The sequence below is a fragment of the Somniosus microcephalus genome, chromosome 3, assembly GCF_052327205.1.
Source record: "Somniosus microcephalus isolate GS21.2 chromosome 3, FLI_Smic_1.0, whole genome shotgun sequence".
NCBI lineage: Eukaryota > Metazoa > Chordata > Chondrichthyes > Squaliformes > Somniosidae > Somniosus > Somniosus microcephalus.
Genome location: NC_140989.1, coordinates 328172907 through 328196908, shown reverse-complemented (window position 1 = coordinate 328196908; position 24002 = coordinate 328172907). Strand labels below are relative to the sequence as shown.

Here is a 24002-nt window from a genome sequence, read left to right as displayed (position 1 = left end):
CATCACTTTACTGATGATTGGGGGTATGCCGATAGGGCAGTATTTGGCCAGATTAGATTTATCTTTTTTTGTGTGGATAGCACATATCTGGGCAATCTTGCACAATGTCGCGTATATACCATTGTCGTAGTTGGAACAGTTTGGCTAGAGGAGCGGCTAGCTCTGCTGCCCAGGTCATCAGCATTACAGCTGGGATGTTGTCAGGGCCTATAGCCTTTGCTGTGTCCAGTACACCCAGCCATTTCTTAATGTCACATGGAGTGAGCTGAATTGGTTGGACATTGCTATATGTGATGGTCGGGGCTTTTGGAGGAGGCTGAGTAGGCTGAAGATGCATGCAAACACTATTGCCTTGTCTCTTGCACTCATGTACTGGGTTCCACCACATTTGAAGATGGGGATGTTCATGGAGCCTCATCTTACTGTTAGTTGGCTGATTGTTCACCACCTTCTTGACTGGACGCGGTAGCTCTGCAGAACTTTGCTCTGATCTGATAGTTTTGGAACCACTTAGCTGTGTCTATAGCCTTTTGCTTTTGATAATTAGCAGGCAGATAGCCCTGTGTTGTAGCTTCACTAGGATCCATACCTCATTCTGATGCTATGCCAGGTGCTGGTCCTGGCACGGCCTTCTACACTCTGCATTGAATTGAGGTTGATTTCCTGGCTTCATGCTGATCAATGAGTAAGGGATATGTGAGGTACAGTCCATGATAGAGTAACTTTCTTAAGATACTAGAATGGCACAATGATAACAGAATAGCCTAAAGGGGATCGGCTGGTTTAGTTAGCATTTTAAGATTTCGTTTAGATTTTTCTCCTTCTTCCTCCCTCTTTAGGTCTCACTTGGCCAAGTGGCCTTTCTGCGACTAAGGGGATGGGCAAGTGGTCTTTTCCTATGCCTTTGGCAATGTCACTTTATAATTGGCAAATAGGATGCACACAATAGAGCAACTTGGTCTAACTGCTTAGTATCTTGCCCACAATCGTGTGGAAAAGATCAGGAAATCACTGGGTGGGGGGAAACTGTGGGCACCAGCTCCCTTCACCACCTTACCATTGCAATAAGCTGCACCACCACATGACCCTTTTCTTGCCTTTTTAATTGCCACATTATTCCTAGTGATTTGTCTTTCTGAGGATGGCAACAATTTCAGAACCATTACAAAGAATTAGCCTGAAAACATTTCACATTTAATCCTCTCCCCCAATCTGTACTTCCCATAATTGCACTTCACTTATTTTGGCAGTCTGTAGATCAGATACCTTGGCACTAATTTACTATAAATGAGCTATAAACACTGACTTTCCATGGGAGGGAATGTAGATCGAGCACGATAATAAAGTGACATGAACAGTTACTTCATTCAGTACCTCATTATTATTCTCTGTGGGAATATGGTGCACTGGACTCAGTTATCCATTTCCTGTTCTCTCTATTAAAAAATTTCATTCTGAACCCTTCCTGAGAACTTATTGTTTTAGCTCCCAATGAACCACATGCCCCAAATCTGTCTCAAATCAGGTTTAAACTAATTTGGCAGGGGGCTGGGCACCAGGATGAAACATGAGAGAGGAGAAACAAGGTGCACAGAGGACTGGGAGAGACAAATAGGACTGGAGTAAAGAATAGTTCCGCAATAGGAGGGATCAAACAGGCAGGGAGGGGGGTGCAAATGGATTTGGAGTGCATGTGCATAAATGCACGTAGCGTGGTAAATAAGGTTGGTGATCTGCAGGGACAAGTCGCCACATGGGACTATGATATAGTGGCAATAACAGAGACCTGGTTCAAAGAAGGGGAGGATTGGGAACTTAATATTTCTGGCTACAAGGTATTCAGGAAAGATAAGGAAGAAAAAAGGAAGGGGTGGCAGTATTGATCAAATAAACTCTTATAGCACTGGAGAGGGATGATGTAGTTGAGGGGGTCAAAGACACAATCAATTTCTTTAGAATTGAGGAACAATGAAGGAGTTATTACGCTACTGGTTTTATACTATAGGCCACCGACTAGAGGAGTAAATTTGCAGGCTAAGAATATAAGAACATATGAATTAGGAGCAGGAGTAGGCCATACGGCCCCTCGAGCCTGCTCCATCATTCAATAAGATCATGGCTGATCTTCGACCTCAACTCCACTTTCCTGCCCTATCCCTATATCTCTTAATTCCTCTGGAGTCCAAAATTCTATCTATCTCAATCTTGAATATACTCAATGACTGAGCATCCACAACACTTTGGAACAGAGAATTCCAAAGATTCACAACCCTCTGAATGAAGAAATTCCTCCTCATCTCAGTCTTAAAAGGCTGGCCCCTTATCCTGAGACTATGCCCCCTAGTTCTAGACTCTCCAGCCAGGGGAAACAACCTCTCAGCATCTACCCTGTCATTCCCCCTCAGAATCTTATATGTTTCAATGAGATCACCTCTCATTCTTCTAAACTCCAGAGTATCGGCCCAATCTACTCAATCTCTCCTCATAGGACAACCCTCTCATCCCAGGGATCACTCTAGTGAACCTTTGTTGCACCGCCTCTAAGGCAAATATATCCTTCCTTAAATAAGGAGACCAAAACTGTGCACAGTACTCCAGGTGTGGTCGCACCAGAGATCTGTGCAATTGTAGCAAGACTTCCTTATTCTTGTACTCCAACCCTTTAGCAATAAAGGCCAACATGCCATTTGCCTTCCTAAGTGCTGTACCTGCATGCTAACTCTCTGTGTTCCCTGTACGAGGACACCCAAATCTCTCTGAACACCAACATTTAATAGTTTCTCACCATTTAAAAATATTCTGTTTTTCTATTCTTCCTGCCAAAGTGAATAACCTCACATTTCCCCACATTATACTCCATCTGCCACCTTATTGCCCACTCACTTAACCTGTCTATATTCCAAATTACAGAAAGACGGAAGTACTACAGAGTAGTGATAATGGGAGACTTCAATTATCCTAATATAGACTGGGATAATAAGAGTGTAAAGGGCAAAGAGGGGGAGGAATTACTGAAATTTTTACAGGAGCACTTCCGTGATCATTGGGGCAGTAATTCCGCCCCAAACGCGTGAGTACGGAAGGGGTACTCACGCGTCTGGCCGGAGGAAATGCCGGTTTTCAGCATGCACAGCGCATGCGCTGAAAACCGGCATTTCCTCTCCTCTAACCCAAGAGTTGAAGAGGCTAGCGCGTGCGCTGTAGGGGGCAGCGCGTGCGTCTTGGATTTCCTCTGTTTTGGGGGATTTGCGCATGTGTAAAGGCCTCCGGTCTTTACGCTTGTAAAAAGCACACGTAAGTATTTATTTTTACAGGTAAGTGGTGTTTTAGTGCAATTTAGAACATTTTTTTCCACAGGTTTATTATTTTAAAGAATCTACAATAAGGTAAGTTTAGTTTTAGACCCTTTTTATTAAAAATTTATTTTTTTCAAAAAAAAAAATTATTGTTTAAATTATTTTTTTAAACTTATTTATACTTAATTTAATGATTGGGATGTTTTTTTAAATTTTATTTAAAGTTTGCAGTACTTCTCATGAGTTTGACAGTTCTTACTCTCAAACTTATGAATGAAGTTTCCCCTCCCCTGATTGGCTGAACAGTGCTCACCTGATCCCAGCCGGCACATCGCACTAACTACGCCGCTGGGTCAGGTTAGCACAGCGCGCCGACATCAGAACCGGGCCACTGACAGGAAATCCACTGCGGGCCAGGTTTCAGATGTCGGCACGCCGGGTAAGTGCACATCGGGGGCTTGCACGCGCGGCAAGCCCCCGACACCAAGTTCTGGGCCAATGTGTCTCCAGCCCAACAAGGAAGTAAACCGTGCAAGATCTACTTCTTGGGAATTAAGTGGGGCAAGTGGGGGTGCTTTTTGGGAACAGTGATCATAAGGGCCTGGATTTTGCAGTGGTATTGATCGCAGTCATTACCCCTCTGAAACTGACCGTAACTTCAGGATTTAGCACTTGCGCAGATAAACACAGTGATGTGCATCAATAACTCAAGGACAAGAAGTTAAAGGATTCAACTGAAGGCTTTTAATCGCTAAGAACATTGCACGTCATTCCACATCGGATTCGTCTGGCAGAATGACTCATACAGCTCTTGAGACCTTTATATGACAAAAGACAGGGGCGGAGCCAATACACACAATAGGGGAAAAGGGGGCGGTACACACAATACAATGCAGGTAAAACACAGGGGCTGATGAAGGCATATATTTCATCACATTCACCCCTTCTACAGATTTAGTCTGTCCGGAGGTGTGATAGTCCTTCCTGAACGTCGCAACAGTACCTCGGGTTCCGACCGGGAGTCCGTGGTGCCCTCCTGGGCATACCCATGTGCTGGGGGTGTTGCAGGTACTTCTGGGGGTGGTGAGGATACCTCTGGGAATGGTGGAGGTTCTTCTGGGGGTGGTGAGGATGGGTCGTCGTCGCTTCCTGCCGAGGCGAGGTCCTTTATGGACACGGTGTCCTCACGCCCGCTGGCGTGCTTGACGTACGCGTACTGTGGGTTTGCGTGGAGTAGGTGTACTGCCTCCACGAGGGGATCCGTTTTGTGGCCCCTCACATGCTTCCGTAATAGGACTGTCCCTGGGGTGGAGAGCCACGAAGGTAGGGACACTCCCGAGGTTGATTTGCGGGGAAAAACAAACATCTTCTCATGAGGAGTGGCGTTAGTAGCAGTACACAGTAGCGACCTTATCGAGTGGAGTACGTCTGGGAGGACCTCTTGCCAGCGGGAGGTAGGGAGGCCTTTAGACCTTAGTGCTAAGGTGACCGCCTTCCACACCGTCGCGTTCTCCCTCTCCACTTGCCCATTACCCCGGGGGTTATAACTAGTGGTCCGACTCGTGGCTATCCCCTTCGACAGCAGGTATTGGCACAGTTCGTCGCTCATGAACGACGCCCCCCTGTCAGTGTGGATGTAGTTCGGCATGCCGAACGTGCAAAACAGGCTGCCGAGGCACTTGATGACCGTGGCACTGGTCATGTCTGGGCAGGGGTAGGCGAATGGGAAGCGTGAGTACTCGTCCACAATGTTGAGAAAGTACACATTGCGGTCGGTGGAGGGGAGTGGTCCCTTGAAATCTAAGCTCAGGCGCTCGAATGGCCGTGTAGCTTTGATCAGGTGGGCTCGGTCGGGCCTGTAAAAACGGGGCTTGCATTCCGCACAGGTGCGGCAGTCCCTGGTCATAGACCGGACCTCCTCGATGGAATAGGGCAGGTTACGGGATTTTATAAAGTGAAATTGCCGGGTGACCCCCGGGTGGCAGAGGCCATTGTGGAGGCCCTGTAGCCTGTCCCCCTGGATGCTGGCACACATCCCTCGTGATAGGGCGTCGGGGGATTCGTTGAGGGCCCCCGGCCTATATATTATGTCGTACTCAAACGTGGAGAGTTCGATCCGCCACCTGAGAATTTTGTCGTTCTTGATCTTCCCCCTCTGTTTGTTGTTAAACATGAAGGCTACCGACCGCTGGTCGGTAAGCAGGGTGAAGCGTTTGCCGGCTAGGTAGTGCCTCCAGTACCGCACTGCCTCCACTATGGCCTGGGCCTCCTTCTCTACCGAGGAGTGCCTGATCTCGGGCCCTTGGAGGGTTCTTGAGAAAAAGGCTACGGGCCGCCCATCCTGGTTGAGGGTGGCTGCTAAAGCGAAGTCGGACGCATCGCTTTCGACCTGGAAAGGGATGTTTTCGTCCACTGCCCGCAGCGCGGCTTTCTCAATGTCGTGTTTAATGCTGTTGAAGGTGGCGTGGGCCTCGGCCGTGAGCGGGAAGGACGTTGATTTCAGGAGGGGACGGGCCTTGTCGGAATAATTGGGGACCCATTGGGCGTAATAGGAGAAAAACCCCAGGCACCTTTTCAGGGCCTTGGGAGTGTTTGGTAGGGGTAGCTCCCGTAGGGGGCGCAATCGGTCGGGGTCCGGACCGATTTCCCCGTTTTCCACCACGCAGCCCAGGATACAGAGGCGCGTGGTGCTAAAGACACACTTATCCTCGTTGTAGGTGAGATTGAGTCTGAGGGCGGTTTTCAGAAATCTCGCGAGGTTCGAGTCGTGGTCTTGCTGGTCGTGGCCGCAGATGGTGACGTTGTCTAGGTATGGATAGGTGGCTGTTAACTGGTTCTCATCGACCATGCGGTCCATCTCCCGCTGGAAGACCGAGACCCCATTCGTTACCCCAAAGGGGACTCTGAGGAAGTGGTAGAGGCGTCCGTTCGCCTCGAAGGCGGTGTATGGACGGTCCTCCGGCCTAATGGGGAGCTGGTGGTATGCCGATTTTAGGTCGATGGTGGAAAACACCCGGTATTGCGCAATTTGGTTAACCATATCCGCTATGCGGGGCAGAGGGTAGGCGTCTAGCTGGGTGTATAGATTAACCGTCTGGCTATAATCTATCACCATCCGCTTCTTTTCGCTACCCTTAACTACTACTACCTGGGCGCGCCACGGGCTGGTACTGCATTCGATGATACCCTCCCGCTTGAGTCTTTCTACTTCAGACGCAATGAACCGTCTGTCCTCCCAGCTGTACCGCCTACTCTTGGCCACTATGGGTTGACAGTTGGGTGCGAGGTTGGCGAACAGAGAGGGCGGCTTGACCTTCAGGGTAGCCAGACCGCACACTGTGAGGGGCGGCTGGGACCCACCGTAGGTAAGCGTGATACTTCGGTGGTGGCACTGGAAGTCCAGACCCAAGATCACGCTCACACAGAGATCTGGCATTATCAACAGTTTAAAATCTCTGTAATCAGTGCCTTTTACCGACAACATAACCGCGCAGAAACCTGTAATTTTTGAGGTATGAGTCTTATCAGCCATGGCGATTTTGCCCTGTGTAGGGACTATCGTTAGTGAAAGTCGTTTTACCAGGCTAGGATGAATAAAGCTTTCGGTGCTCCCGCAGTCAATCAAGCATTTAACCTTGTTCCCGTTTACCTCTATGTCCATCATCGATCTAGACAACGGATGCGGCCTGGATTGATCCACTGTGGTTGAGGCCACCAGTGGGTCCTGGGGGTCCGTGTAGTCGGGACAAGATGGTGGACTCCATGAGGGTGGACAAGATGGCGTCCAAGATGGCCGCCCCCACGGCGCGCACGCGGCGGTGGCGGAGTTGGAGGCGGGGTTCCCTCTGCAGACTTTACTGAAATGTCCTTTCTTCCCGCATTTAAAACAGGTGGTGCCCTTCGCTGGGCACAAATGCCTGGAGTGTTTGTCCTGGCCGCAGAAGTAGTATTTCGGGCCCTGATGTATCGCAGCAGTAGTGGGGCTCCTGGGTGAAGGCTGGGGCTCCGACGGTGCTGGGCTGGCCTGAGACCTGGGAGGTGAAGATGGCTTCCAAGATGGCGGCCCCCACGGCGCGCACGAGGCGGAGTGGGCCGCGTGGCTTGAGGAACAGGATTCAGAGTTCCTCTGGGCCATATCCAGTGATCGCGCTATGCCCATAGCCTGTTTTAAGTCCAGTCCCTCCTTTTCAAACAGTTTCTGCCGAATGTAATTTGAACTGAGGCCCACAATAAAGGAGTCTCGGATCAGCTCCTCCGTGTACACGGTGGCAGACACGGCCTTACAGTTACAGTCTCTGCCCAGTACTTTTAGGCTTAGCATGAAGTCCTCTAGTGACTCACCATGCCGCTGCGTGCGAGTAGTCAGAAGATGCCTGGCGTACACCTCGTTTATTGGCCGCACGTAGTGGGCCTTCAGAATGGTGCAGGCATCCTCATAGCTGGTGGCATCTCGGATGAGAGGGGAGACCCGATGACTCACCCGGTTTCGCAGGATTCCCAGTTTCACGTCTCCGGTGGCGGTCGCGGCTGCTATGGCGGTGGCTGAGGTTTCGATGAAAAATTCGAAGCATTGGAACCAGTGTCCGAACTGTGTGGCTGCGTCTGTGGCATGGGGGTCCAGATCCAAGCGCTCTGGTTTCAGGAGTCGATCCATCTTGGTGTTTTAGCGATTAAAATTGATGTGCCATCAATAACTCAAGGACAAGAAGTTAAAGGATTCAACTGAAGGCTTTTAATCGCTAAGAACATTGCACGTCATTCCACATCGGATTCGTCTGGCAGAATTACTCATACAGCTCTTGAGACCTTTACATGACAAAAGACAGGGGCGGAGCCAATACACACAATAGGGGAAAAAGGGGGCAGTACACACAATACAATGCAGGTAAAACACAGGGGCTGATGAAGACATATATTTCATCACACACGGTAATCCTGATGCTGCGGTCAGTCATTCACTGCTCCAACACAGGCTGTGCTGTGGCACTCCCCATAGCCAGCAATCAGTCAAATCAGTTGAACTGACAAAAACTTAAGCTTTTCCGATTTAATTATGCTGTTAAACACCCCATTAAAAGTTAAGCCTTCTTGGAATAGGTGAAACTGGGGTTTTAATGGCATATTGACTGCTGAACAACGGTTCTGGCTGTAAAAAACAAATTTTATATTTGAGGACTGTCAAATTTCTCCTTATGATAGAAAATTAGTAGATTTTTAAAATAATAATAAAAAAATAAAGTTTCTTTATGATATTTAAGCTACTACCTTAAACCTATGTATATGTCCCAATTTTTATTTGCTCTCTAACATTTTTACAAAGTGAATTGAATCATTGCTTTTTATTTGCTGGTTTGCTGTCTGTGAGAATTCTTCAATGTGACTGACTGCTTAGACAGCTTGGTGACATCACTGCTGCTCCACACAAGGTGGTATCCCCTTTTGACAGCACTAAAATCAAATTAAGGTTGAGAAACCTAAAGTTTTCACCACAGAGATCGGGAGATCTTTGTGGGCAGCTTTCTCCGATGACAGGGGCGATCGCCATCGCTTTGCTGCTGACCACAAATTCCGAGCCAATATCATCAGGTTTAGAATAGTTATGGAAAAGGACAAGGAACAATCAAGCATATAACTACTTAACTGGTGGAGGGCTAACTTCAGTGAGTTGCAAAGGGACCTGGCCCAGGCAGATTGGAATCAAAAACTGGTAGGCAGAACAGAAATTAAACAAGGGGAGGCCTTCAAAGAGGAGATGGTTCAGGCACAGAATAGACACATTCCCACAACAGCAACAACAACTTACATTTATATAGCACCTTTAACATAATAAAACATCCCAAGGCGCTTCACAGGAGTGTTATCAAAATCAAAATTTGACACCGAGCCATATAAGGGAATGTTAGGGTAGGTGACCAAAAGCTTGGTCAAAGAGGTAGGTTTTAAGGATCAAAGAGAAGTAGAGAGGTGGAGAGATTTAGGTAGGGAATTCCAGAGCTTAGGACCTAGGCAGCTGAAGGCACAGCCGCCAATGGTGGAGCGACTAAAATCGGGATGTTCAAGAGGCCAGAATTTGCGGAGCGCAGAGATCTCAGGTATTATAGGGCTGGAGGAGATTGCAGAGATAGGAAGGGACGAGGCCAGGGAGAGATTTGAAAACAAGGATGAGAATTTTAAAATCGAGGCGTTGCTAAACTGGGAGCCAATGTAGGTCAGCGAGCACAGGGGAGATGTGTGAGCAGGACTTGGTGCGAGTTAGGACATGGGCGGCCGAGTTTTGGATGACCCAAGTTTACGGAGAGTAGAACTAGGGAGGCTGGCCAGAAGTGTGTTGGACTAGTCGTGTCTAGAGGTAACAAAGGCATGGATGAGGGTTTCGGCAGCAGATAAGCTGAGGCAAGGGCGGAGGCGGGCGATGTTATGGAGGTGGAAATGGGCAGTCTTAGTGATGAAACAGATATGAGGTAGGAAGCATAACTTGTGATCAAATATGATACTGAGGATCCGAACAGACTTGGTCAGCCTCAGACAGTTGCCAGGTAGAGGAATGGAATTGGTGACAAGGAAACAGAGTTTGTGGCGTGAACCAAAGACACCGGCTTCGGTCTTCCCAATATTTAATTGGAGGAAATTTCTGCTCATCCAGAGAGGGAAAGGAAGAGCATCCAAAGCTAGAGCTCCCTGGATTACAAAAGAAATAGTAATTATTGATTAAAATAACACAGAAAAAGGAAGCTTATGACAAATGTAAGGTTCATAATACAGTAGAGAATCAAGCTGAATATAGAATATACAGAGGAAATCTAAAAAAAAGAATAAGGGGGCAAAGAGAGAGTATGAGAATAGATTCGCGACTAACATAAAAGGGAACCCAAAAGTCTTTTATAAACATCTAAAAAGTAAAAGGGTAGTCAAAAGAAGGGTGGGGCCGATTAGGGACCAAAAAGGCAATATTCTTCTGGAGGCAGAGGGCATGGCTGAGGTACTAAATGAGTATGTTGCATCTGTTTTCATTAGAGAAAAGGATGTTGCCAAAGTAGTAGTAAAGGAGGAGGTAGTAATGATATTGGCTAGGATAAAAATAGATAAAGAGGGAGGTAAAATTCAATAAGGCAAAAAATGGGCGTCAGCACCACAATGCAAGATATGCCCCTGCCTGTTCAGAAAGTGCAGGCAGTACGTCAATTTGGTGCTGCCTGCTACTTTACATGATAGGAGCGCACAGCCCAGTGGCTAACGCGCTGCTGACAGGCTGTGTGCTCAGCAGCGGGGACGAAGTTTGCGTCGCTGGAGCGAGGCTGCCTTTACTTAAAGCTAGCCTGCTCCTTTTCAAGGCAGTCTCTAGCCCTTAAAGTTGAGCTGCCTACTGCAAAAAAATTAAAAGTCATTCAGAATTAGGCAGTCTGCAGCTCTGAAAGCTGAACTGCCTTCTGAAATTAAAAAAAAAATCATTCACAACTAGGCAGTCTGCAGCTCTGAATGCTGAACTGCCTTCTGCAAAAAAATTAAAAATTGTTCAGAACTAGGCAGTCACCAGCTCGTAAAGCTGAACTGTCTTCTGCACGTAAAAAATGCTAAAAGTGCTTCAACACTAACACAAATGGCTCAACAGGCCAGGGAAAGGGCACCCAGGGTCTCAGATGCAGTATTTCAGCTTTGTGCAGGGGGACAACACTGGAAAAGAGGTCCTCCAGAAAGAAAGATATGGGACCAGACCACCGAGGCTGTCACTGCCAGCAGTGTCACCCCCAGGACCTGGCTCCAGTGCCCAAAGACGTTTCATGACATCAGATGAGTGGTCAAGGTCAGTGAATGCATCTTCAAAGGCCCTCTCCTAGAAAACTGCACCACTCGCCTCACACACGGCTCAATGCATGACCCCTCCCATCACTCACCTACCATCAATCTCTACCAAACACGAGGTACACCTCAAATTCCTAGCTTTACCTCACCCACTTGGAGGAGACGGTGCTGGCCATTCTTGGCAAGGGCATGGCTGAGCCCTTGGCCAGCGGCGGGGCTGAAAGGTGATTTGGGGTTGTGGTCACTGGTACCACAGACGAATGATTTGATCCCGGATATCCCAACCAGAAAGGGGCTGTCTGGGTTGCCTCCTTCCTTCCGCTTATTCCTCTTCTGCTTCCTCCTCTTCCCTCTGCGAGCAGCTTGTCCACTTTGCTTCCTCTGCTTCATCTCCATGTGATGTTGCAGCCTAAGGGGGACTGCAACTAGAGCCCCCAGGACTGGAAGCAAGTGGTCTTCTCAGAGGCTTTCCTTTAACATCCTTGCAAGTGACCAGCAGCACTCACTGCAGACTTTTACAAATGTTACACCCCTGTTTAAAAAAGGGGAGAGGGATAAACCCGGCAACTGCAGGCCAGTCAGCCTAATGTGGTGTTGGGGAAAATTTTGGAGACAATAAGCCGGGACAAAATTAATTGGCATTTGGAAATGTATGGGCTAATAAATGAAAGTCAGCACAGATTTGTTAAAGGCAAATCGTGTTTGACTAATTTGATTGAGTTCTTTGATTAAGTAAGAGAGAGGGTTGATGAGGATATTGCGGTTGATGTGTACATGGACTTTCAAAAGACGTTTAACAAGGTACCACTTGTTAGCAAAATTAAAGGGACAGTGGCAGTGTGGATACAAAAGCGGGTAAGAGACAGAAAGCAGAGAGTAGTGGTGAACGGTTGTTTTTTAGACTGGAGGGAAGTATACAGTGGTGTTCTCCAGTGTTCGGTATTAGGACCACTGTTCTTTTTGATATATATTAATAACCTGGATGGGTATACAAGGCATCATTTCAAAGTTAGCAGATGACATGAAACTCGAAAATGTACTAAGCAATGAGGAGGATAGTAACAGGCTTCAGGAGGACAGACTGATGAAATGGGCAGACTCATGGCAGATGAAATTTAATGCAGAGAAGTGTGGTAGAAAGAATGAGGAAAGGCACTATAAACTAAATTACACAATTTTAAAGGGAATACAGGAACAGAGAGACCTGAGAGTCACAAAATCTTTTAAGGTGGCAGGACAAGTTGAGAAGACTGTTAAAAATGCATATGGGATCCTTGGCTTTATTAATAGAGGCAAAACAAGCGCTCTACTCGGAGCTCCGGCACAGCAAGAGAGCCCCAGGTGGGCAGAGGAAATGCTTCAAGGACACCTTCAAAGCCTTCTTGAAAAAGTGCAACATCCCCACCGACACCTGGGAATCCCTGGCCCAAGACCGCACAAAGTGGAGGAGAAGCATCCGGGAAGGCGCCGAACACCTCGAGTCTCTTCGCCAGGAGCAAGCGGAAGCCAAGCGCAAGCAGCGCAAGGAGCGCACGTCAACCCAAGCACCCCACCCACCCGCCCCTTCAACCACTGTCTGCCCCACCTGTGACAGAGACTGTAGGTCCCGCATTGGACTCATCAGTCACCTGCGAGCTCATTTTTAATGTGGAAGCAAGTCATCCTCAGTTCCGAGGGACTGCCTAAGAAGAAGAAGAATAGAGGCATAGAGTACAAAAGTAAGGAAGTTATACTAAATCTTTTTAAAATAACTGGTTTGGCCTCAGCTGGAGTATTGTGTACAATTCTGGGCACCACACATTAGGAAGGATGTCAAGGCCTTCGAGATGATGCAGAAGATATTCACTAGAATGGTACCAGTGATGAGGGACTTCAGTTATGTGGAGAGACTGGAGAAGCTGGGGGGTGTTCTCCTTAGAGGAGAGAAGGGTAAGAGGAGATTTGATAGGGGTATTCAAAATCATGAACAGTTTTGATAGAGTGAATAAGGAGAAACTGTTTCCAGTGGTAGAAGGATCTATAACCAGAGGACACAGATTTAAGGTGATTGGGAAAAGAACCAGAGGTGACATGAGGAAACATTTTTTTACACAGTTATTTATTGTGATCTGTTGTGGGGTATTTTAAACCAACACTCGACACAAGGTTTTAGATCGATAGTCAAGTTGTCTTTATTGCACCAGTGGGGAAACAGTCTGCTCTGTCTTAGCCAGGCTTTTTCCAAATTGGTACAGCAAACATTACATAAGAACATAAGAAATAGGAGCAGGAGTAGGCCAATCGGCCCCTCGAGCCTGCTCCACCATTCAATAAGATCATGGCTGATCTGATCCTAACCTCAAATCTTCTATCACTCTGCATCCACCCGAACCCATGTGATCTCCCGGGAGAGGCGAAAAACCAGATAAAGACCCAATGGCCAATTTGGGAGAAAAAAATCTGGGAAATTCCTCTCCGACCCATCTAGGCGATCAAAATTCTTCCAGGAGATCACTCTGTCCCTATATTTTCTACAGTGCTTACCTTCTGTAAAGGCGATCTCCACCCCAGCCAGGAACAGGAATAAAACCATCTCCTGAAATCTAACAGAATTAGAACACAGTAGGAGCAGAACAAGGCTACACGGCCCCTGGGCCCACTCCACTACCCACAGGGCCATGACCATTCCGAACCTAGACTCATGTCCAATTTCCTGCCCGCTCCCCGTAACCCTTAATTCCCTTTACTTCTAGGAAACTATCTATTTCTGTTTTAAATTTATTTAATGATGTAGCTTCCACAGCTTTCTGGGGCAGCAAATTCCACAAACCTACCACCCTCTGAGTGAAGAAGTTTCTCCTCATCTCAGTTTTGAATGAGCAGCCCCTTATTTTAAGATTATGCCCCCTAGTTCTAGTTTCACCCATCATTGGGAACATCCTCACCGCATCCACCCGATCAAGCCCCTTCACAATCTTATATGTTTCAATAAGATCGCCTCTCATTCCTCTGAACTCCAATGAGTAGAGTCCCAATCTACTCAACCTCTCCTCATATGACCACCCCCTCATCCCCGGGATTAACCGAGTGAACCTTCTTTGTACTGACTCGAGAGCAAGTATGTCTTTTCTTAAGTATGGACACCAAAACTGTATGCAGTATTCCAGGTGCGGCCTCACCAATACCTTGTACAACTGCAGCAATACCTCCCTGTTTTTATATTCCAACCCCCTAGCAATAAAAGCCAACATTCCATTGGCCTTCTTAATCACTTGCTGCACCTGCATACTAACTTTTTGAGTTTCGTGCACCAGGACCCCCAGATCCCTTTGTACTACAGTACTTTCCAGTTTCTTGCCATTAAGATAATAACTTGCTCTATGATTTTTCCTGCCAAAGTGCATAACCTCACACTTTCCAGTATTGTATTCCATCTGCCAAATCTCTGCCCACTTACTTAGCCTGTCTATGTCCCTTTGCAGGTTTTTTATGTCCTCCTCACTCACTACTTTCCGTCCCATCTTTGTATCATCTGCAAACTTTGATATGTTACACTCGGTCCCCTCCTCCAAATTGTTAATATAGATTGTAAAGAGTTGGGGACCCAGCACTGACCCCTGCGGAACACCACTAGTTACTGGTTGCCAATCTGAGAACGAACCATTTATCCCAACTCTCTGCTTTCTGTTAGAGAGCCAATCCTCCACCCACGCCAGAATATTACCCCCAATCCCGTGATTTTTTATCTTGAGCAATAATCTTTTGTGTGGCACCTTGTCAAATGCCTTTTGGAAGCCTAAATACACTACGTCCACTGGTTCCCCTTTATCCACCCTGTATGTTACTTCCTCAAAAAACTCAAGCAAATTTGTTAAACATGACTTCCCCTTCATGAAACCATGCTGAGTTTGCCCTATTAAATTATGTTTATCCAAATGTCCCGTTACTGTCTCCTTAATAATGGACTCTAACATTTTACCAACCACAGGTGTTAGGCTAACAGGTCTATAGTTTCCAGCCTTCTGCCTACTACCCTTTTTAAATAAGGGTGTTACATTAGCAGTTTTCCAATCTGCCGGGACCTTTGCTGAGTCCAGTGAGTTTTGGAAAATTATTACCAATGCATCCACAATCCCTACCGCTACTTCCCTCAAGACCCTAGGATGCAAGCCATCAGGTCCAGGGGATTTATCCGCCTTGAGTCCCATTATTTTACCAAGTACCACTTCCTTAGTGATTTTAATTGTATTTAGTTCCTCCCCCCCTAGAGCCCCCTGTTTGTCCAGTGTTGGGATATTCTTAGTGTCCTCTACTGTAAAGACTGATACAAAATAATTGTTCAGTGTTTTTGCCATCTCCATGTTTCCCACCATTAATTTCCCAGTCTCATCCTCTAAGGGACCAACATTTACTTTAGCCACCCTTTTTCTTTTTATATAACTATAGAAACTTTTACTGTCTGTTTTTATATTTTTTGCTAATTTACTTTCATAATCTATCTTCCCTTTCTTAATCAATCTTTTAGTTATTTTTTGCTGTCTTTTAAAGACTTCCCAATCTTCCATCCTCCCACTAGATTTGGCTACCTTATATGCCCTTGTTTTTAGTCGGATACTATTCTTAATTACTTTACTTAGCCACGGATGGCTATCTTTTCTTTTACACCCTTTTTTCCTCAGTGGAAAAAACATTTTTATACATTACAATACACATGTCAAAATTCATTCCTGCTACCTGATTGGACCTTGGCCCACATGCATCTTCACTGATTAGTTGCCTATGCCGCGTTACATTAAAGTACCGCCTTTATTATCGGAAAAGTATATGTCTGTTATCCCTCAAGCTGTTGTTGCACCTATGACCTTTGTTTATGCCAGATGGGATCTCATCAACATTGTACTTCTGACTCATTGTCCTCCTTTCCTGCCTCTCTAGGCCTCGTTACTTCCAACTCATTGTTTTACTTTCCTGCCCGAACAGAACTTACATCCTCTTAGGCCTCTTATGGTTTCCACATCCGACTATGTTATCAACTTAGAAAAAGCTTACTATGAGATTATTGTCTTTATTACACCATTCAGTGAAACTGCCAGCAATGTCATAGAGTCATAGAGTTATACAGCCCGGATAGAGGCCCTTCGGCCCATCGTGTCCGTGCCGGCCATCAAGCCCTGTCTAATCTAATCCCATATTCCAGCATTTGGTCCGTAGCCTTGTATGCTATGGCATTTCAAGTGCTCATCCAAATGCTTCTTAAATGTTGTGAGGGTTCCTGCCTCCACAACCCTTTCAGGCAGTGAGTTCCAGACTCCAACCACCCTCTGGGTGAAAAAGTTCTTTCTCAAATCCCCTCTAAACCTCCCGCCCTTTACCTTGAATCTATGCCCCCTAGTTATTGACCCTTCTACTAAGGGAAAAAGCTCCTCAGCATCCATCCTATCTATGCCCCTCATAATTTTGTACACCTCAATCATGTCCCCCCTCAGCCTCCTCTGCTCCAAGGAAAACAAACCCAATCTGCCCAGTCTCTCTTCATAGCTGAAGCGCTCCAGCCCTGGTAACATCCTGGTGAACCTCCTCTGCACCCTCTCCAACGCGATCACATCCTTCCTGTAGTGTGGCGACCAGAACTGCACACAGTATTCCAGCTGTGGCCTAACCAGTGTTTTATACAGCTCCATCATAACCTCCTTGCTCTTATATTCAATGCCTCGGCTAATGAAGGCAAGTATCCCATATGCCTTTTTTACCACCTTATCCACCTGTTCCGCCGCCTTCAGGGATCTGTGTACTTGCACACCCAGATCCCTCTGACCCTCCGTCTTGCCTAGGGTCTTACCATTCATTGTGTATTCCCTTGCCTTGTTAGTCCCCCCAAAGTGCATCACCTCGCACTTTTCTGGGTTAAATTCCATTTGCCACTGTTCCGCCCATCTGACCAACCCATCTATATCGTCCTGCAGACTGAGGCTACCCTCCTCGCTATTTACCACCCTACCAATTTTTGTATCATCCGCGAACTTACTGATCATACCTTTTACATTCATATCCAAGTCATTAATGTAGACCACAAACAGCAAGGGACCCAGCACCGATCCCTGTGGTACCCCACTGGCCACAGGCTTCCAGTCACAAAAACAACCTTCGACCATCACCCTCTGCCTTCTGCCACTAAGCCAGTTTTGTATCCAATGTGCCAAGGCACCCTGGATTCCATGGGCTCTTACCTTCTTGACCAGTCTCCTGTGCAGGACTTTATCAAAGGCCTTACTGAAATCCATGTATACCACATCCACTGCGTTACCCTCATCCACACACCTAGTCACCCCCTCAAAAAATTCAATCAAATTAGTCAGACATGATCTTCCCTTGACAAAGCCATGTTGACTATCCCTGATTAATCCTTGCCTCTCCAAGTGGAGACAAATTTTGTCCCTCAGAATTTTTTCCAATAATTTTCCTACCACTGATGTTAGGCTCACTGGCCTGTAGTTCCCCGGTTTTTCCCTACTTCCCTTCTTGAATAATGGTACTACATTAGCGGTTCTCCAGTCCTCTGGCACATCCCCTGTGGCCAGAGAGGTCCTGAATATATGTGTTAGAGCCCCCGCAATCTCTTCCTTTGCCTCACACAGCAGCCTGGGATACATTTCACCCGGGCCTGGGGACTTATCCATTTTTAGGCCAGCTAAAACCGCCAATACCTCCTCCCTCTCGATGTTAATATGTTCGAGCATATCACAGTCCCCCCGCCCTATTTCTATGTCTACATCGTCCTTCTCCATAGTGAAAACAGATGCAAAAAATTCATTTAGAACCCCTCCTACATCTTCCGGCTCCACACACAGATTGCCACTTTTGTCCCTAATGGGCCCTATTTTTTCCCTAGTTATCCTCTTACCCTTAATATACTTATAAAACATCTTAGGATTTTCCTTTATTTTGCTCGCCAGTGTTATTTCATGGCCCCTCCTTGATCTCCTAATTTCATTTTTAAGTATCCCCCTGCACTTTTTGTACTCCTCTAGGGCTTCCTCCGTCTTTAGCCTTTTGTATCTGCCAAAAGCCCTCCTTTTTTTCCTAATCCATTCTCGTATATCCCCTGACATCCACGGTTCCCTGTGGTTTTTGGAGCCACCCTTGACCTTTACGGGAACATGTTGCCATTGTATGATCTCAATCTCCCTTCTGAAAGCCTCCCATTGCTCCGATGCGGATTTTCCTACAAGTAGCTGATCCCAGTCCATTTTGGCCAGATCCTGCCTTATCCTATTAAAATCGGCCTACCCCCAATTTAGAACCTTTATTTCCGGCCCATCCCTGTCCTTTTCCATGACCACCTTAAATCTCACCATATTATGGTCACTGTCCATTTAACTCTTTCCCCACTGCAATGATCGGGAATGCACTGCCTGAAAGGGTGATGGAAACAGATTCAATAGTAACATTCAAAAGAGAGTTGAATAAATAATTAAAGGGAAAAAAAATACAGGGCTATGGGGAAAGAGCGGGAGTGGGATTAATCGGATCGCTCTCCCAAAGAGCTGGCACAGGCACATTGAGTTGAATGGCCTCCTTTTGTGCTGTACTATTCCATGCTTCTAAATATTTATCACCCCAACATATTGCTGGTGGTCAATAAAGACTATGGCCTAGAAATTGGGTTTTGGCGCAGCGACGGCTTTAGCGCCGGAAATTAGTGCCGGAGCTAAGTCGCGCTGGGCGGGCCAAAAATTCAATAGTTCTGCGCCCAAACGGCTGCCGGCGCTGCTGAGAGCTGTTTGCGCCTGAAAACTGGCGCTACACGCTGAATATCGGCGCTATTCCGGCGCTGCGGCGCCCGCTGCGGTGCGGCAGGTTCGGGAAGTGCAGGCCTCCTCCTTCCCTTAAGGAGGAGCTGCCTGCACCCGGCCGCGGCCCGCGAAAATCTTTTTAAAAATGAGCCCGGCACCTCGGACAAGTGCCGGGCTTGCTTCTGTTCCGGGGGGGGGGGGGGGGGGGGGGGGGGGAGGTCCGGGGAGGGAGCTGCGGCCAGGCGGCCGGCGGGAAAGCGGCCGGCCGCCGCGGGGCCTTTAATGCGCCGGCGCAAAGTCATGTAAGACTCTGTTGCCAGAGTCTTAGTTGCGGCTGCCACGGGCGAGGCGGCCGCAACTGAATTTCGGCGCTGGGGCCCGTCGGCATGGCAACCGGGACGCTGCGCACACCGATGACGTCATCGGTGCCGGCGCAGCGCTACCGCGGCGGAAGGGCCCCAGGCAATTTCGGCGCCGGCGCCAATTGCAGCGCTCGGCCCTCTAGCGCCGCAAAATCGGCGCTAAGGGCACTGAATTTCTAGGCCTATCTGTTAAAAAAAAAACTTATTTGGTAAGCAAGTGCCACATCTGGTTGGCACAACAACAGGGAGCAGCAGGATGCCAGTAATACCAAATGACCAGTAGTTCATCATATGGCTAAGCCTCGACCTTCTGTGAACTCCACACCTACTGTGTGCACTACATAAAAGGAGACAATTCACTTGGTACAGACACGTCCTGAATGAAATACAAGTATAGGAGACATACACAAGCTCTGCTGTACCAAATGAGTGAATATGTTATATCTACTCAATGTATGTTGTACACACAGGATTGACAATAAAATATGAATGAGTTGTACAGAACCAGAAATGACTGAAATATTAAGGGCGTGGGTTAAAGCTTTACTCCAGAGACCTGAGCACATAATCTAGGCTATTTCACAGTGGATTACTGAGGGAGAGCTGCACTACTGGAGGTGCTTTCCTTCAGCTGACACATTAAACCGAGGCCCTGGTCTCCTTATCTGAGAAAGGACATGCATGCCTTAGAGGCAGTGCAACGAAGGTTCACTAAATTGATCCCTGGGATGAAAGGGTTGTCCTATGAGGAGAGATTGAGTAGATTGGGCCTATACTCTCTGGGGTTTAGAAGAATGAGAGGTGACCTCATTGAAACATAAAAGATTCTGAGGGGGTTTGACAGGGTAGATGCTGAGAGATTGTTTCCCCTGGCTGGAGAGTCTAGAAATAGGGGGCATAGTCTCAGGATAAGGGGTTGGTCATTTAAGACTGAGATGAGGAGGAATTTCTTCATTCAGAGGGTTGTGAATCTTGGAATTCTCTACCCGAAAGGGCTGTGGATGCTGAATCGTTGAATATATTCAAGGCTGAGATAGATAGATTTTTGGACTCTAGAGGAAATCAAGGGATATGGGGAACGGGCAGGTAAGTGGAGTTGAGGTCGAAGATCAGCCATGATCTTATTGAATGGCGGAGCAGGCTTGAAGGGATGTATGGCCTACTCCTGCTCCTAATTCTTATGTTCTCAGGTGGATGTAAAGGTCGCATGGCACTATTCGAAGAAGAGCACGGAGTTCTCCCAGTGTCCTGGCCAATGTTCTACGAGTGTCCTTCAACCATCACTAAAAAAAATTATCCGGCCATTTATCTCATTGCTGTTTGTGGGACCTTGCTGTAAGCAAATTGGCTGCCGTGTTTTCCTACAACAGCGACTACACTTCAGAAGTACTTATTGACTGCAAAGTACTTTGGGACATCCTGAGGATGTGAAGGGCACTTTATAAATGCATGTTCTTTCTTTTATTTCCTTTTACCTGTTGTGTTGTATACACACAGAGGCTTCAACAAACCTCACGGTAACAGATGCGAATGAATTGCTCCCTTTTACCTAGTGCATGCTTTACATATACTGCAGTTTAACAATGACATATTTTAAGCTATGCAGTACTGGATGGGAGTGACTTTTTCATCTTTTGCCCAATATGTACACAGAAACAAAAACTGAGACACACACAAGCCAAAGAGTCAACTCAAATTTCTCTCCACAGATGTTGCCTGACCTGCTGAGTTTTTCCAGCATTTTCTGTTGTTATTTCGGATTTCCAGCATCTGCAGTATTTTGCTATAGTACTCTGTACTAGATGTAATATCTCCAAGTTTGCAGATGACACAAAGCTGGGTGGGCGTGTGTGCTGTGAGGAGGATGCCGAGAAACTCCAGTATGATTTGGACAGGTTGGGTGATATGGCAGATGCAGTATAATGTGGATAAATGCGAGGTTATCCACTTTGGTGGCAAAATCAGGAAGGCAGATTATTATCTGAATGGCAATAGATTGGGAGAAGGGGAAGTGCAACAAGACATGGGTGTCCTTGTGCACCAGTCGCTGAAGGTAAGCATGCAGGTGCAGCAGGCGGTTAAGAAGGCAAATGGTATGTTGGCCTTCGTAGCGAGAGGATTCGAGTACAGGAACAAGGATGTCTTATTGCAGTTGTACAGGGCCTTGGTGAGACCACACCTTGAGTATTGATGTGCAGTTTTGGTCATCTTATCTGAGGAAGGATGTTCTTGCCATGGAGTGCAGCGAAGATTCACCAGACTGATACCTGGGATGGCAGGAATGACATATGAGGAGAGATTGGGTCGATTGGGCTTATACTCGCTGGAGTTTAGAAGAATGAGAGGGGATCTCATTGAAACTTATAAAATTCTAACAGGACTAGACAGACTAGATGCAGGAAGGATGTTCCCGATGGCGGGGGAGTCCAGAACCAGGGGTCACAGTCTAAAGATAAGGGGTAAGCCATTTAGGACAGAAATGAGGAGGAATTTCTTCACCCAGAGTGGTGAACCTGTGGAATTCTCTACCACAGAAGGCATTCATTAAATATATTCAAGAAGGAGTTAGATATATTTCTTAAGGCTAAAGGGATCAAGGGATATGGGGAGAAAGCAGGGACAGGGTACTGAGTTTGGATGATCAGCCATGGTCTCATTGAATGGCGGAGCAGGCTCGAGGGGCTGAATGGCCTACTCCTGCTCCTATCTTCTATGTTTCTATGTGTGTAATTGAGTTTGTTCCTTTTTACGTGGGTCTGCTATTATCAAATTATTAGTATTGCAAGAATACTGTGACAGTCTCAATATTTGCCACAAGAAACTTGTTCAAACTGTGTCAAATTGATATAATAGGGAACTGTCTGCTAAGGCAGACCCTAATCACAGCTGTAACATTTGCACATAAATAACGGCGAGCGCCATTAGCCTCACCGTTATTTTGACAGCAAATTGTGGCCCTGTATAATTTTTAAGCAAGCGCCAGGTGTTAAAAAAATCCTTGGATTCAAAACTCACTGGTCGTTGCAGGAAACGGTGTGCTGCTGCAGGATTTAAATGCCTGGTGCAACTTAAAGGGGCAGGATTCATCATTACTGTTCTTGCACTTCCAGAATTACTCCCAGGTCAGCGGGAGGGCAGAGAGCTCACAGGTTCTCTAACTGGCAGTGGAAACACTGTGGCAGGAAGTGAGACAGAAAAGGGAGATTATGTTTGTGACTGAACACTGCAGGATCCCAAGGAATACTGCCTAGAGGGAATCTTATAAAACATCCACAACAGTGAGTGCCAACCCCACAACTCCATGCACAGCCTGGCAATGCCAGAAGGTGGTTAATAAAAATAGCTACAGTTTAAGTCATGACAATTTGATTTTTCACTGCATTCCCATTGTAACTACTTTTTAAAGTATGTCATAAGTGAGACCATTGGGTTTCAGTTTTCACAGAAAAGCTAAATGAATTGATGGAATGTGAGCCCAAAATACCAATACAAATCCTGAAATACAATATAATATAAAGAATTTTAACTGCAGTCACCTTGAAGCAGTGGCCTTGGTCATAGCGTTTATTCAGATATACCTTGTTTGTTTTGTCAGTGTTTGAGTTGTGTAGGTGAGCAGTATGTGGGAAACTACAGCAGTTGTGCAACCAGGGGCTCTGGGTATCTCTGGAACCTGCTCTCCTGGAACAGCTGCTCAGTTTCAAGGCAGATACTGTTCACTGAACACCAAGCACACGTTAGATCTGCACCAACAGCGCCTGTTTTAAACCCCCTGAAATCCAACATTTAAACTCCAGAAATCCAGCATTTAAACCCCAGAAATCCAACATTTAAACCCCAGAAATCCAACATTTAAACCCCAGAAATCCAGCACTTAAACTCCAGAAATGTAACATTTAAACCCAAGAAATCAAACATTTAAACCCCAGAAATCCAGCATTTAAACCCCAGAAATCCAGCATTTAAACTCCAGAAATGTAACATTTAAACCCCAGAAATCCAGCATTTAAACTCCAGAAATGTAACATTTAAACCCCAGAAATCCAGCATTTAAACTCTGGGTGAACCGCCATCCTGGTTCGCTGCACCCGGGTCGGGGATTTTGCGACTGCGCGGCCGGTCTGTGTTTTGCGACACCGGTGGAAGCTGTCGTGTTCCGTTGGCTGAGCGAGGCTGCGCCACAGAAACCGCTAGAAGGTAAAGACCCGAAGACCCGGGCCCGCGGAGAGCGGGGTCTGAACACGGGCCCGGGACCTCGGACCTCGGGCTCGATCCTGAGCCTGGGGAGACCTACCTGAGACTGAACCCGATCCCGGGTAGAGGGGGTTGAGCACGAGGCTGAGGAGAGACGAGAGGAACCTGAGCGTGGTGGTGGCAGGGAGGGGAGGGTAGGGGTGGCAGGGTGTCGGGAGGGAGGGTAGGGGTGGCAGGGTGTCGGGAGGGAGGGTAGGGGTGGCAGGGTGTCGGGAGGGAGGGTAGGGGTGGCAGGGTGTCGGGAGGGAGGGTAGGGGTGGCAGGGTGTCGGGAGGGAGGGTAGGGGTGGCAGGGTGTCGGGAGGGAGGGTAGGGGTGGCAGGGTGTCGGGAGGGAGGGTAGGGGTGGCAGGGTGTCGGGAGGGAGGGTAGGGGTGGCAGGGTGTCGGGAGGGAGGGTAGGGGTGGCAGGGTGTCGGGAGGGAGGGTAGGGGTGGCAGGGTGTCGGGAGGGAGGGTAGGGGTGGCAGGGTGTCGGGAGGGAGGGTAGGGGTGGCAGGGTGTCGGGAGGGAGGGTAGGGG

The 24002-nt window shown here is 47.3% G+C and overlaps 1 protein-coding gene across 2 annotated transcripts in view; it reads left to right on the top strand.

The window, feature by feature from the left end:
* Positions 1 to 23344: 23344 nt before the first annotated feature.
* The window catches only part of eif2b3 (eukaryotic translation initiation factor 2B, subunit 3 gamma), a 156701-nt gene continuing 156043 nt past the window's right edge, over positions 23345 to 24002 (top strand). The window contains exon 1 of one of the 2 annotated variants that reach the window (XM_085983128.1): positions 23345 to 23427. The gene's annotated coding sequence lies outside the window, so the exon portion shown is untranslated. Of the gene's footprint in view, positions 23428 to 23525; positions 23547 to 24002 lie in introns of those variants that run through there. The other variant, XM_085983130.1, reaches the window with a different exon arrangement.